Raw genomic sequence first — 14052 nt, 5'->3', positions numbered from 1 at the left:
AGTGAGCCAGCAGGACCTTATGCGGATGCATAGGCCTTCCTGCGGGCAGGCCCAGCCCCTCAGCTGCCAGTCTGCGAGGTCTGGGCCGGCAGGGCCGAGCAGACGTGCAGGGGTGGGGAGGGGAAATGGCAGAGCCGAGACTTCTCAGCCAGAGAGGATAGTGTGGCGCAGAGAGGTGTGGGGGCGGGGTAGGTGCTCCGGGAGGAGGAGGTCGGGGTGCTGAGCAAGGCCCCACCTAGGTTAGCACCTCGGCAGTGTCTCTGAAGCAAGGAGCCCCAGCCGACTCTCAGTCCTGCAGAAGACCAGAGCTGGGCGCACCTGTGTTGTTTTTATCGTCTGTTACTGCTGCACCAGGTGACTGCACGTGGGAGCAGGGTCTTTGTCTGGGTCTGCTGGCGCCCGCCCACGACCACTGCCAGCCTCTTAGACAGGCTGGCCTGAGGCGGCCCAGTGCCCCAGCTCCCAGCCACAGGACAGGCCCCAGCGGGTGTGCTGGGAGGTGTTGGTGAATTGAATCAGTGACCTTTAGTCCCTCCACTGCCTGCCCAGCTGCATAGCGGATCACTTATAATAACACATGTCTAGGAATCTGTATTAGGTACATTTATGGTCACAAATAAGGCTAAGGAGAGAGTTTTAAAAAACCCCTTCTTCTTCAAAGTTTTGAGGCATCTGGAAAAGTGACCGCATCTCACAGTCACTTTTAATACAAACTGTGTTTGTGTAAAAAAAAAAAAAACACCCTAGCTCACATGCTCCTGATGCATCTAGCTGTGTTTTCCAAAGTTCTGGAAGAAGAGAAACATAGTCAAATGTTAACCAACATATGTACAATTATTAACCAATGTATGTACAATATACATATATAAATTTTCCCTGAGAAAAAAGTAGCTGTGGATGAATCAGATTACAGTAAAACTTGAGGAATTTGACAATAAATTAATTGAACATGCATAGTTGAAGATTGCCCTATTTCACTTTCCATCTTAACTGGGACCCCAGTCAGCAATTTGCATTTCGTGTTCATCATTGGGGTTTCTGCTGTGCTATAGAGTCAGAGTTGAATCTGTTCACAGACCATACTGGCTTGTTCAGTGATGGAGACTGAGTCTGCAGTGTCTGGATGGAAAGGGATAAATTTCATTAATTATCTGGAGGATTCCTGGGAGTGCCTGAATATCTGCTTCAGAAAAAAATAACCAAAGGGTTTCTAGGGCTTTCCCATTTTATCTACAAACACTTCTGGTGCTGAGTCCTTCATTTCCCCGTGCAGTCTCAGGGTCTCTGAGCCGTGTCAGCCTGCTGTTCATGTTTGTTCTGCAGAGGTACTTGCGCTGGAGATGGGTTGGCAGTCATTGCTCTAATTTCTTCTTTAAGGAGAGTGAAGATGAAAGCTTGTTTTTGTTTAGGACCTTGGCTTGCTTTCACTTGAAACAGAGGAGAAGAAAGGCCGAAGTAATCAGAATGAGATCACAGGCAGTAATTGGTAGGGAATGTCTCCACTGGCCCCTCTGAAATGAGTCTTCATGGGTCAGGCCAGAGATGAAGATCAGGGTGAAATCTGCAAGACTCTTTTGCATGTTTTTATAGGAAGAGCCTGACTGGTGGGTGAAATGAAGTTTTAGTCCTGAATGACTTAGATCAGGGATTCAAAAATCTTGTAATGGCATCAGGCTTGTACATTAAATAGGGTGAGAAGGAAGTATGGCTAATTGGAGCATCTAGGCCCTGTCCCAAGGGGAGGGCACTTGAATTAGCTCCAGCCAAGTGTCATCCATTGAAGAATGTAGGTCCCATGTTTCTCAATGTCACAGTTTTTCAAGAGAAGCTGGAAATCCAGCTTTTGCATGTATATTTCTGATTTATTGAATGTTAAGCAACTAATTTAAAAATGTTTAAAACCTTATGAGGATCATCAAAGTATATTTGCAATCAGTATGTGGTCACTAGATAAGATTAACACATACTTCTTTCTACAAAGATCTATGAAGTACCTTCTATGAGCAGCACTTGGTGTATGATCCTTTTTATGCATTGTTGGATTAAGTTTGCTAGTATTTTGTTGAGGAATTTTACATCTATATTCATCAAAGATATTGGCCTTTACTTTTCTATTTTGGTAATGTCTTTATCTGGTTTTGGGGCTTCCTTTGTGGCTCAGCTGGTAAAAGAATCCGCCTGCAATGCAGGAGACCTGGGTTTGATCCCTGGGTTGGGAAGATCCCCTGAAGAAGGGAACGGCTACCCACTCCAGTATTCTGGCCTTGGAGAACTCCATAGACTGTATAGTCCATGGGTCGAAAACAGTCAGACATGCTGAGCAACTTTCACTTTCACTTTTCACTTATCCAGTTTCGGTCAGGGTGATGGTGGCATCATAGAATGAACTTTGGGGGTATTCCCTCCTCTTCAGTCTCTTGCAATAATTTGAAAAGGATAGGTATAAGTTCTTTGTAATTTTGGTTGAATTTCCCAGTGAAGCTGTCTGGTCCTAGACTTTTATTTGCAGGAAGTTTTTAAAAAAAATTTTTAAATTACAGCTCCTTTGTGACTTCTAGTGATTGATCTATTCAAATTATCTGTTTGTTCTGAACTCAGTTTTGGCAGGCTGTATGTTTCTAGAAAGTTGTACATTTCTTCTAGATTGTCTGCTTTGTTGGCGTTTTAACTGTTCATAGTCTTCTTATGATTTTTTGCATTTCTGTGCTATCATTTATTATTTCTCCTCTTTAATTTTTTATTCTGTTCATTTGGGTCCTCTGTCTTATCTTTTTGGTGAACCTAAGAAGAGATTTGTCAATATTGTTTATTCTTTCAAAAAAGCAGCTCTTGGTTTTATTGATCCTTTCTGTTGGCTTTTTATCTCTATTTTACTTATTTTCTCTCTGATCTTAGTTCCTTCTTTTGTTGACTTTGAGTTTTGTTTGTTCTTTTGCTAATTCTTTTAGGTGGTAGTTTAGGTTTTTATTTGAGTTTTTTCTTATCTCTCAAGGAAGGCCTATATTGCTGTGAACTTTCAACTTAGAACTACTTTTGCTGCATTCCATAGATTTTGTATTGTAATTGTCATTTGTCTTGAGATATCTTCTGATTTCCTCTTTGATTTTGTTGTTGACTCATTTTTTAAATAGCATTTTGTTTAGTCTCCACATGATTATTTTTTTCACCCCATTTTTCTTTATGTAGTTGGTTTCTGGTTTCTTGCCACTGTGGTCAGTAAAGATGCTTGAAATAAACTCCATTCTCTTAAATTTGTTGAGACTTGTTTTGTGTCCTAGGGTGTGGTTTATCCTAGAAAATGTTCCATGTGCATTTTAAAATAATGTGTACTCTGCTTTTTCAGATGTAGTGTCCTGTAGATATCAGTTAAATTCAACTGATTCATTGTGTCATTTAGGATTTCTGTTACCTTATTGATTTTCTGTCTGGAAGGTCTATCCATTGATATCAGTGGGATGTTAAAGTCTCCTACACTTGTTCCTGTCACTTTCTCCATTTATGTCTGTTAGTATTTGTTTTATATATTTAGCTGCTCTGATATTGGGTACATATGTGTTAATGAGTGTAATATCCTTTTATTGTATTGACTCCTTTATCATTATATGGTGTTTATCCTTTTTATGGACTTTGTTTTATAATCTGCTTTGTCTGATATGATTATTGCTACCTCCACTTTTTTGTAGTTTCCATTTGCATTAAATACCTTTTTTCATCCCCTCACTTTCCATCTATGTGTGTCTTTCACCCTAAAGTATGTCTCTTATAGACAGCATTTTGTAGGTTCTTGGTTTTTTTATCCAATGATAACTTTTTGACATATTGAAATTTAGGTACCAGAGGGACATCTAGGTGGAGAGGTCCTGAATATGGGGAAAAAATATTAGTCTAGAGCTTATGAAAGAAGTTAGAGCTAGATATACATGTTTTGGAGTCTTCTTTATCATAGTGATTAAGTTTGGGAGTAGATAAAATTGCTACGTAGTGGTGGAGAAGAGAGCCCAGCTGAAGAAAAACTTTGGGAAATAGCATGCCTAGGATGTCAGTTAGAGATTTTCCTGCAAATAGAGAATCAGCGGCGGGGGGGGGGGGGGGGGGGGGGGGTTGGTGGTGGTGGTGGGAATCAAAAAGGATGGCATGGTAACATTCCCAAATGCAGCTAAGTGTCAAAAATACCATGGACCCAAGAGAATCTTAAAGAGCATCAAGAAGTCCCCAGTGCATGGCTTTAGTTGGGTGGAGGTAGAAAGCAGAAGTCAGGGTGCAAATGTATTTAACAGTAAGTGGGTGATGAAGAATTAGCAATAAGCCATAAAGGAAACTTTTTGTAACTTGGGCAGGAAGAGGAAAAAAGAGGGCATATCTGAAACAGCACTGATGAACACTGATGGACTGTAATGGGGGCAGGTGATGAACGCTGATGGAATGTAATGTGGGCAGCACACATCCTGAAGTGCTACTTGAGGATGTGGTTTCCCATATGGTTGTACCCAGGTGTTTCCCCGACTTAGGCAGCTCCAGCTTTGGAGCATGTATGACTCAGGGAAAGGCAGCTATAATAGACTAAAGATTTCTTAGGATAACATCAATAACTTTGTGTGAATTTGAGGCTCCCTGGTTTTAGGACTAGAGAAAAACCCCCCTGGTTAAGGGAGGAGAGTGGAAGGGAAACCAAGGGTTAAATAAACATTATATTTCTGAGAAAGGGGACCTGCTCTCTGCAGCTCTGTGATGGTTAATTGTACATGTCAACTTAGCTAGGCTATGGTGCCAAATTATTTGTCAAACAGCAGTCTGAATGTTGCTGTGAAGGCATTTTTAAAGTTGTGGTTAATAGACTTTAAATAAAGCAGATTACTCTCTGTGATGTGGGTCAGCTACATCCAATCTGTTGAAGGCCTTAAGAATGAAGACTGGAGTTTCCCAAAGAAGAAATTCTGCCTCATAGATTGCAACATAGAAACCTTACCTAAGTTTCTAGATTTTGGACTTTAGACTGCAAGATCAATTCTTACCTCAGTTTCTAGCTTGCCTATAGATTTTGGACTTGACAGTCCCCACAGTCACATGATCCAAACCCTTAAAAATCAGATCAATATATCTCTTTGCTTTTCTCCATCTGTATGTACCTGTGTGTGTAGATAAAAAATCAGATCAATATATCTCTTTGCTCTTCTCCATCTGTATGTACCTGAGTGTGTAGATAGATAGCTAGTAGGTACAGAATATCTGTCTATATCTTTGTCTATCTAATGGTTTTCTCCAGAAATCCCTAACACACGATTCTTAAAACTTTGATAGTTCAGGGAGTCTGAGAGCAATGAAAACTTTCCTAAGACCCCAGAGAACAAATGCTAACCGAAGTGAGTGAAGTCAGAGTGACAGAGACAATGGTGAATTAGGGACCCAGACTCCTTCTAAAAGGAATGATGTCTTCTCAACCCCAGGCAAGGACTGCCATTTGGGAATGGAGTCTGGTGTTATTAGACAATGTGATTAATTAAGAGAAGCCAAAAATCTGAATTATTATGAGAAATTACAATAGAAAGGGTTTTGTAGAAGAGGTAGTTTTGAGCATTCCCATAGAAGTGCAGTCTACACTGAAGCATAGGAAATAGAGTTTGAAGCCATATACAATAAGCACAAATCCCCCTTTATACCCAAGGACGTCCCTACCCAAAGAGGAAGATAGGTCCCATGAGTTTGAGCCTCTTTGAAGAAAATAAACTAAGTTAACTTTGGTCAACTGAGGCATGTGTTTTTATTTAATCACCAAATGTTTCCTTTTAAAGAAAAAGAGAAGTGAAGAGGGCTCACCTTTCCATCAACTTCATTTCTGTCATTTAAAAAAAAATCCTGTCAGATATATTTTAAGAAATCTTTAAATGAATGGCGTTTCATGAAGGCAAGGTAGCTTCCTGAAACTTCAAGCGAAGTTATTTCTGGCTTGGTACTTTCAGAGGGCATCAGAGCTCACAAAGCAGAGAGAAGAAGGAACAAACAACAAGGTGAAAAGCAGGCCCTTGCACGTAGGAGGCAGGCTTGCATGGAAATGCGATCATGTGGCAGGAGGTATGGATATGAATCACAAAATTGTATAGCAGTTTTTTCCTAGGAAAAAAAGTTCAGTGAAACAGACCAACCTATCATTGAAAGTGACATAAATGCTGGTTGGTATTATTGAACCATGGAAAGCTCAACTGATGATGATTTTTTTCTTTTAAAAAGCAGCTAATTGCCAAAAATATAGTTCCCCCTGCTTTTCAATGCATTCTTATGTTAGAGAAAATTTGATGATTCATGTGATTGAACAAAAACATGTGTTATTACATAAGAGGAAAATGATTAAACTATCACTTGGATGTCTCTCATTTCCTAGTTCATTATGCACCATGAGAAGTACCTTGAAGTTTCCTATTCTCTTAAGAGTGAAAAATATCCTTTGGCTGAAATGGTTCTAGATAAGCCATTTTGCTAAGAATTTAGCACCCAAAATAATACTACCCTAATTCTTGAAACCTGCTCTGGAATATGCTAAGTGCCAGATGGTACCAGTCACATCACTAAAAGACAGTAATTTCTAAGGCAGTAAGTGAAATGCTCATGGCAGATGCCACTAGCTGCAGGGCCACAATGGCTGCAATGGGACCTCTGCTATATGTTTTCCAGGTTGAATTTTTCACCCCATTCAGCTTGCTCTTCCAGAAGATTGCAGAATGAAATAGGATGGTAGTTCTTAACCTTCGGCTGCACATCACCAAGAGTGTATGTGCTGTGCTGTTGCTTCAGTCATGTCCAACTCTTTGTGACCCCGTGGACTGTAGCCCTGCCAGGCTCCTCTGTCCATGGAACTCTCCAGGCAAGAATACTGGAGTGGTTGCCATTCTAGCTCTTATCATCAGAAATATGCATGCAATTGGTCTGAGTTGTGACCTAGGCGTCGGGGGGTATATTTAATGTTATTCATTCATTCAGCCAGCTGCACCTGGTTTTAGTTTCAGGGTCTTAGATCTTCACTGTGGCTTGCAGGATCTTTCTTCTTAGTTGCAGCATGTGAACTCTTGGCGGTGGCATATGGAATCTACTTTCCTGACTGGGGATCAAACCTGGCCTCCCTGCATTGGGAGCTTGGAGTCTTAGTCACTGGACCACCAGGGAAGTACCCCTGGGTTATCTTTAAAGCTGTCAATAAATGGAAAAAAAAAGAACAAAAAAATAAAGCTGTCAAGCTGTTTCTAATGTTCAGCCAAGGCTAGGAGTCACTGCCCTACTGCAGAGCTCAGGAAGTTGTGGATTGTAGACTGTCAAAGAATAAATTCCGTGTTTTATAGATTAGGTAACTATGCTCAGAGAGACTAAGCAATTTGCTCAAAATCACACATCTTTATTAATAGCAACATAGTGACCAGAACCCACCCCAATGTTTTTTCTGTAACGCTCTATCACATAGACTTCGGTTGATTGGCTGGTGAGAAAGTAGGGACTTCAAAATGCTTGTGAAGTTTCAAAATATTGTGTAAGGAGCTAACCAGTCCCCCTATACACAGGACCTCCCACAAGTTCACCACTCAAAAATGTTGTTCTGGGGTGTTGGGTATCTAGTCTAGATGGACTCAGATATCCTAGTCTGTTTGGGCTTCTTGTTTGAAGTTAAAATGCTTTCTAAGGTAGGCAGGTATCAACAGAGACTCAACCTGTATGAGTCTTATTAATAACCTGTGTGGGTAAGTTCTGCCCTTTAGTGAGGTCCTTTGTCTTTGCAGACTGCCATGCGTGGCCCTTGCTCAAAGCAAATCCCTTGGTTTTTTATTGTTCTGATGGAGTCAGTCAATCGAGCAACAAATGATGTTGAGCCCCTGTTAAGCTGAGGGTCTCTTCCAGCTGCTTTTAGCTGGAAGACGCAGGATATGGTTGAATGCTGCTTTCAGCCAACATAAGATATAAAGGAGGGATAAGGCGTCATGGTAAACATCTTTTCTTGCTGCCCAGCATCTCTTGCAGAATCACCTCTTCTCATCTCTGTTTACATGTATGTGGGCAGCACCACCTCTCGATGTATGGCTGGGATTAACCCAGCCTTGGCCAAAATAGCCTGAAACTAAGGAGGGGGCAAGTGATACAAGCTGAACCACACAGGGACAGCCCCAGACTTACTGAAGTGATGAAGAAGAGGCTCCAGTTTGTAGAATGTTGCCGCCCATGTTCCAGGCAACCGGAGTTGAGAGAGGTAAGACAGTAGCAGTGTTCAAGCCCCTGTATTCAGACTGGCTTAAAGTCCCCTGACTTTCCTAAAGACCCAGGGGTCCCCAGGTACATAAATCATAACCTCTCCACCTCCTTTTTTATTGTGAGCTAGTTTGAGTTGGGCTTTTCTCCTTGTTGACTGAAAGAACCCTAAGATGTGGAGCTTTACGTCAGACCACTTGAATTGTTTGAACGGTTTGCTCCCATTCATCTCCGGATGTCAAATCCAGCTGAGGATTTTGGCCAGCATGAATGCTGATAAATCGGCTGTGCTGCCAGACCTGTCTAGTGGCTAGTTTAGATTCAATCTGTTTTTGGTTGCTGGTAGAAAAACCTGGAGACGTGTGTTTGGTTATATGTAGATTAATTTGATTTTTACTGGTGATACCCTCCTTTGCTGAAGCTCTGGCATCACAATTAGCCATCCTTGGTGAGATTTGTCACTTTCTTGAAAAATAAATTCATCTCCTGTCTTGAGTACCAACCAGAGGGCCACATTTGGAGCATCTTTTCATTCTTTGGGTATTGTGTGTATGGGATGTAGTTGAATATGTGACTTGGGACCTCAGCCAGCTTTTCAGTGCATAATTCTATGTTACAAAATGGTTCATAATCTTGAGTGTGCCACTGATGGGGCTACTGAATAGGCAAACTCAACCTATAATTAGGGTTTCAGAAAAGAGATATTTTTGAAATATATTTGAAATTTCAAGAAAGCATCAAAGTATGCACAAGAGGAAATATTAGAACTTTGTAGTCATTCTACTACTCATTTTTGGATTTAGAGTTGTGTTAGTTTTCAAGTATATATCAGTAAGGAATGGGAAATGTATCATAATTTAGTCTCTGGAGGTTTTAATCTGTCTCTAAATGCCAAATAGCATAAAAGCAAGAGCTGAAGAAGAAAAAAGTTTATCAGCATGGAAAATGAGGGTCAAAAGAGAGGAGAAAATCATTGGGCTACACAATGCTTCTTAGTAGAGAATATTTTAGAAATGTGTTAAAGGTCTGCATTATGTTATGTAGAAAGAAGCATCTCAGTTCTTTTGTAAATAGTTTGAGGTTTCAAAGACTTGGCTTTCTGACTTATTTCAGTCATTGCTTCATGAATTGGCCTCAGGCAGGCCTCGGTAAATTATTTATATGGTACTTGACTGCTGCTGCAGGTTTAGATCAAGTCACAGCTGTATAAACAGAGACCATTAACCTATTGGTTGGATTTAGCAGGCCCTTTGGTCTATTTAAATTCACTGGCATTTCAAATTACTTGTCCCCAAATTCTTCACAGAATAACTACTGAAGGTGACAGTGCTGATTTCTAAATAGCCCTCAGAACAAAGACAGTCCCTGGTGGCTCAGAGGGTAAAGTGTCTGCCTGCAATGTGGGAGACCTGGGTTCGATCCCTGGGTCGGGAAGATCTCCTGAAGAAGGAAATGGCAACCCACTCCAGTATTCTTGCCTGGAAAATCCCACGGATGGAGGAGCTACAGTCCATGGGGTCGCAAAGAGTTGGACATGACTGAGCAACTTCACTTCAAGGACAAAGAATGTATGTGTTCTAAAGAATGGCCACCAAATAAAGGGGCATGGCATTTGATTTACACTCACAATCATGGAGAGAAATTTCAAAGAGGATGGAAGGGAGTCAAGATGACCCCAAAAGGAAATTTCGAACAGTCCTTATGTTAGTGATGCAAACTCATATTTTCCACATAGAGTGAATACTAGCAGTAGTTTATTGGCCAGCTATGAAATACTGGGATTTTCCACATCTATATTCTTTTTTAGATAAGCTCTTGGGTGACTGTTTTTGTCTGAGCTCCCCTAAACAGATCTGGAGACAAGGCTGAGGTTAGTCAGTTCTTTGGGAGTGGATCCCAGGAAGCATCTCTGAAGGAATGGGACTAGTAAAGCAGGAAAGGAAAGCTGGTAATAAGTGGATTACCCTTGCTGGTGACTGTGGCTCAGTCCCACCAGGACCATCAAGTAAGTGAGTAGAAGGAGCATCACAACTTTCCCAGGGAGGGTCAAAGAAGTTGGAAGTATTTATCCATCAACTCTGTCCTCCTTGGTTGAGGATTTCCCTGGAGGCTTTGAATCCTGAAGAAAATCTCTAAGCAGAGAAGGAGAAAGGCTTGTTTCTTTAGATGAGAAGCTGCCAGAGGGCAAGGAATGGGTCTGCCATCTCGTAGGTGAATAGATCAAGGGAAATATGGGCTGGAATATCAACAGGGTCAGTCACACTGGCCATTTTTATATAGCTGGAAAACATCGGTTTGTCATGAGAAATCGTAGTTATTTTCTCCAATGGGAAGAAAATCTATTTGTTTCCTAACAAGAACTTCAATGGAATGACTTGGGGCAGGCTTTCCAGTCTTGGGACTCCTCCAGTAACATTAATATGAGGTGTGAAGAGAATAGTATTAGAAGCATGGCTAAATTATCAAAGTACCTCTGTGGTAAGAAATATGAAGCCATTAACATCATGCTTTTGGAATTTTGACTATGCTAAGTGAGATGTTACCACTAAGTGAAAAAAGTCAGGTTCCAAAACTATAGTTTTTGTTACATTAGGAAAATATTTTTACACAAAGAAGAAAAAGACTGGAAAGAAATATACCAGCATGTTAGTGGTGTTTATCTTCGGGTGGTCAAATAATGGATAATTTTTTAACTGAGTCTTCTTTTCTCCATTTCCCAAACTTTCTATGTTGAACTTTTTAACCTTTTTTTTCTTTTAATTGGCTTTTGAGTCACTATGTTTTGGGTTTTCTTTGTATGGTCAGATTAAATGGGGAGCTTGCTGGGTAGACAGGTGGGTTTACCCTTAGGCTTGATGGTTAAGCACGGAGGGCAGGCTGTTACTTAAGGCATTCTGACAGTCTGTGGGCACTCATTTCAAGGTTAGCACGTCAGACTTTTCTACATGAACTTGAGAGACGAAGCGGGCATTCATGGATTGGTACCTGCCGAGCAAGACTCTTGCAAGGACGGTAGGGAGACAGTGGATGTTATCTGCTTGGGTCAGAGAATACCACCAAGGAGGCAGTACCTGGGAGGGGCTATCTGTTTGTCCTTTTTGGATCAAGCTGAGAATCACATCCTGGTTCACTTTTATATCAGTTTATCATCTTCAATGACAGCCATCCAGGCGAGTGGTGGTCTCAGGCAGTGCGTTCGCAGCTTCATCTTGGAGTAAGCTTGGTGCCGGGGGTGGCAGAGGAGTACAAACAGAAGCACTCTTAAGGAGGTAATATTCCAGAGAGAAGATACTGTTATCCATTGAAAATAATTGTAACGAGGATGTGATTGAAGACCAGCGTAGCGTACAAATATAGTGTGTGTTAGGAGTTTGAGAGACGGCTGGGAGGGGTGCACTAGAAGAGAGTCCCTGTGGACTGGAATGGTTGAGAAAGGCTTTTTGGAGAAGGTCATGCTTTGAATAATGAGTCGATGATGAAAATACCTATCATTGTCTCAGGTCATGTAAGCCCTGAGTGGGTATCTAGACGTCCAATCATGGTTCTGTCTCAGATTCCCTCTGTGTCATCAGGAGTATGCTTCCTGTTTTATAAAATGCCAGTGCTTACACTCCCCTGCCCAACAGGCATGTTAGGATGAGTAACTGATAGTAAACATCCTGGGCAAATTCGGTGGTGCTTTGCTAAAGGCTTAAAAATGTCAGATTAATTCAATATAGGGATAGGCACCAGTGGGTTCTAGAGATAAAATACATCGATAGTGATAGAAGGCTCAGGTATGATTAAAGTGGCATCCAGTATCAGCAAATTGATTCAGGAGGAGTTTTTCTCCTTGGGCATTCTTAGTTCATTTCAGTCACTCAGTCGTGTCCGACTCTTTGCGACCCCATGAATTGCAGCATGTCAGGCCTCCCTGTCCATCACAAACTGCCAGAGTTTACTCAAACTCATGCCCATCGAGTCGGTGATGCCATCCAGCCATCTCATCCTCTGCCATCCCCTTCTCCTCCTGCCCTCAATCCCTCCCAGCATCAGGGTCTTTTCCAATGAGTCAACTCTTCGCATGAGGTGGCCAAAGTATTGGAGTTTCAGCTGGCATTCTAGTTACAGGCTAAATACAGAGAGGTGGAATCAACAGAGAACTATTTATTCTGTTCCTTGTGTGTGCTTAGCACTAAGTTGGGTAACAGGGAAATTTAAAACATCTTTAGCAAGAGTGTTGTTTTGGCAACTTTAAATTCTGAAAGAGATGGGAATACCAGATCACCAGACCTGCCTCTTGAGAAATCTGTATGTAGGTCAGGAAGCAACAGTTAGAACTGGACATGGAACAACAGACTGGTCCCAAATAGGAAAAGGATACGTCAAGGCTGTATATTGTCACCCTGCTTATTTAACTTATATGCAGAGTACATCAGGAGAAATGCTGGGCTGGATGAAGCCCAAGCTGGAATCAAGATTACAGGGAGAAATATCAATAACCTCAGATATGCAGATGACACCACCCTTAAGGCAGAAAGTGGAAGAAGAACTAAAGAGCCTCTTGATGAAAGTGAAAGAGGAGAGTGAAAAAGTTGGCTTAAAACTCAACATTCAGAAAACTAAGATCATGGCATCTGGTCCCATCTCTTCATGGCAAATAGATGGGGAAACAGTGGAAACAGTGGCAGACTTTATTTTGGGGGAGCTCCAAAATCACTGCAGATTGTGACTGCAGCCATGAAATAAAAGGATGCTTACTCTTTGGAAGGAAAGTTATGACCAACCTAGACAGCATATTAAAAAGCAGAGACATTACTTGGCCAACAAAGTTCATCTAGTCAAGGCTATGGTTTTTCCAGTGGTCATGTATGAATGTGAGAGTTGGACTGTGAAGAAAGCTGAGCGCTGAAAAATTGATGCTTTTGAACTGTGGTGTTGGAGAAGATTCTTGAGAGTCCCTTGGACAGCAAGGAGATCCAACCAGTCCATCCTAAAGGAAATCAGTCCTGAATGTTCACTGGAAGGACTGATGTTGAAGCTGAAACTCCAATACTTTGGCACCTGATGCAAAGAGCTGACTCATTGGACAAGACCCTGATGCTGGGAAAGATCGAAGGCAGGAGGAGAAGGGGACGACAGAGGATGAGATGGTTGGATGGCATCACTGACTCAATGGACAAAACTGTGAGTAAACTCCGCGAGTTGGTGATGGACAGGGAGGCCTGGCCTGCTGGAGTCCATGGGGTCGCAAAGAGTCGGATATGACTGAGCAACTGAAGTGTGAGTGAAGGCACCCAGACCTGGACTGGAAGTTATAATTCTCAGGAGTGCAGACACTCAGCTAGATTTGTATCAAAGAGTTTTCAAAACCCTGGGGAAAAACCCTGAGAGAAGTCACTCTCCCCCCAAAATCTGATTCACCACAGAATTGAATTCATCACTTCTTTGAGCATAGGAAAGCCTTATGCACCTGGCTATTCCATTAATGTGAAATGATTCAAGCAATCAGGAAACCATGCACCAAAAACAAAAATAATAGAGAACTGACCCCAGTTCATACAGAGAGCATACATTTCTTTATGTTGAACTGTTTACAGTCTGGCTGGACCACCCGTGCACACAAACTGCATAAATATCAACAGCCAGCTCTCCTGCCCTTTGGGACTGGGCAGTCCTGCTTATTAAGGAACTAAGGAGAGGTCAGGGTTTCCTTGGTCAGGTCTGGCTTTCAAGAGGGGCTGTGTGGCTATTTCTTGCTCAGCAATGAACCTTTCTACCCCAAGCTGCAAACCACCTGATAAGAGACCTTATAATGAATCTGGAGTAGAAAAACAATAAGCAAACAAT

This window comes from Odocoileus virginianus, unplaced genomic scaffold (assembly GCF_023699985.2).
Source record: "Odocoileus virginianus isolate 20LAN1187 ecotype Illinois unplaced genomic scaffold, Ovbor_1.2 Unplaced_Scaffold_3, whole genome shotgun sequence".
NCBI lineage: Eukaryota > Metazoa > Chordata > Mammalia > Artiodactyla > Cervidae > Odocoileus > Odocoileus virginianus.
Note: the sequence above shows the minus strand (reverse complement) of the source record.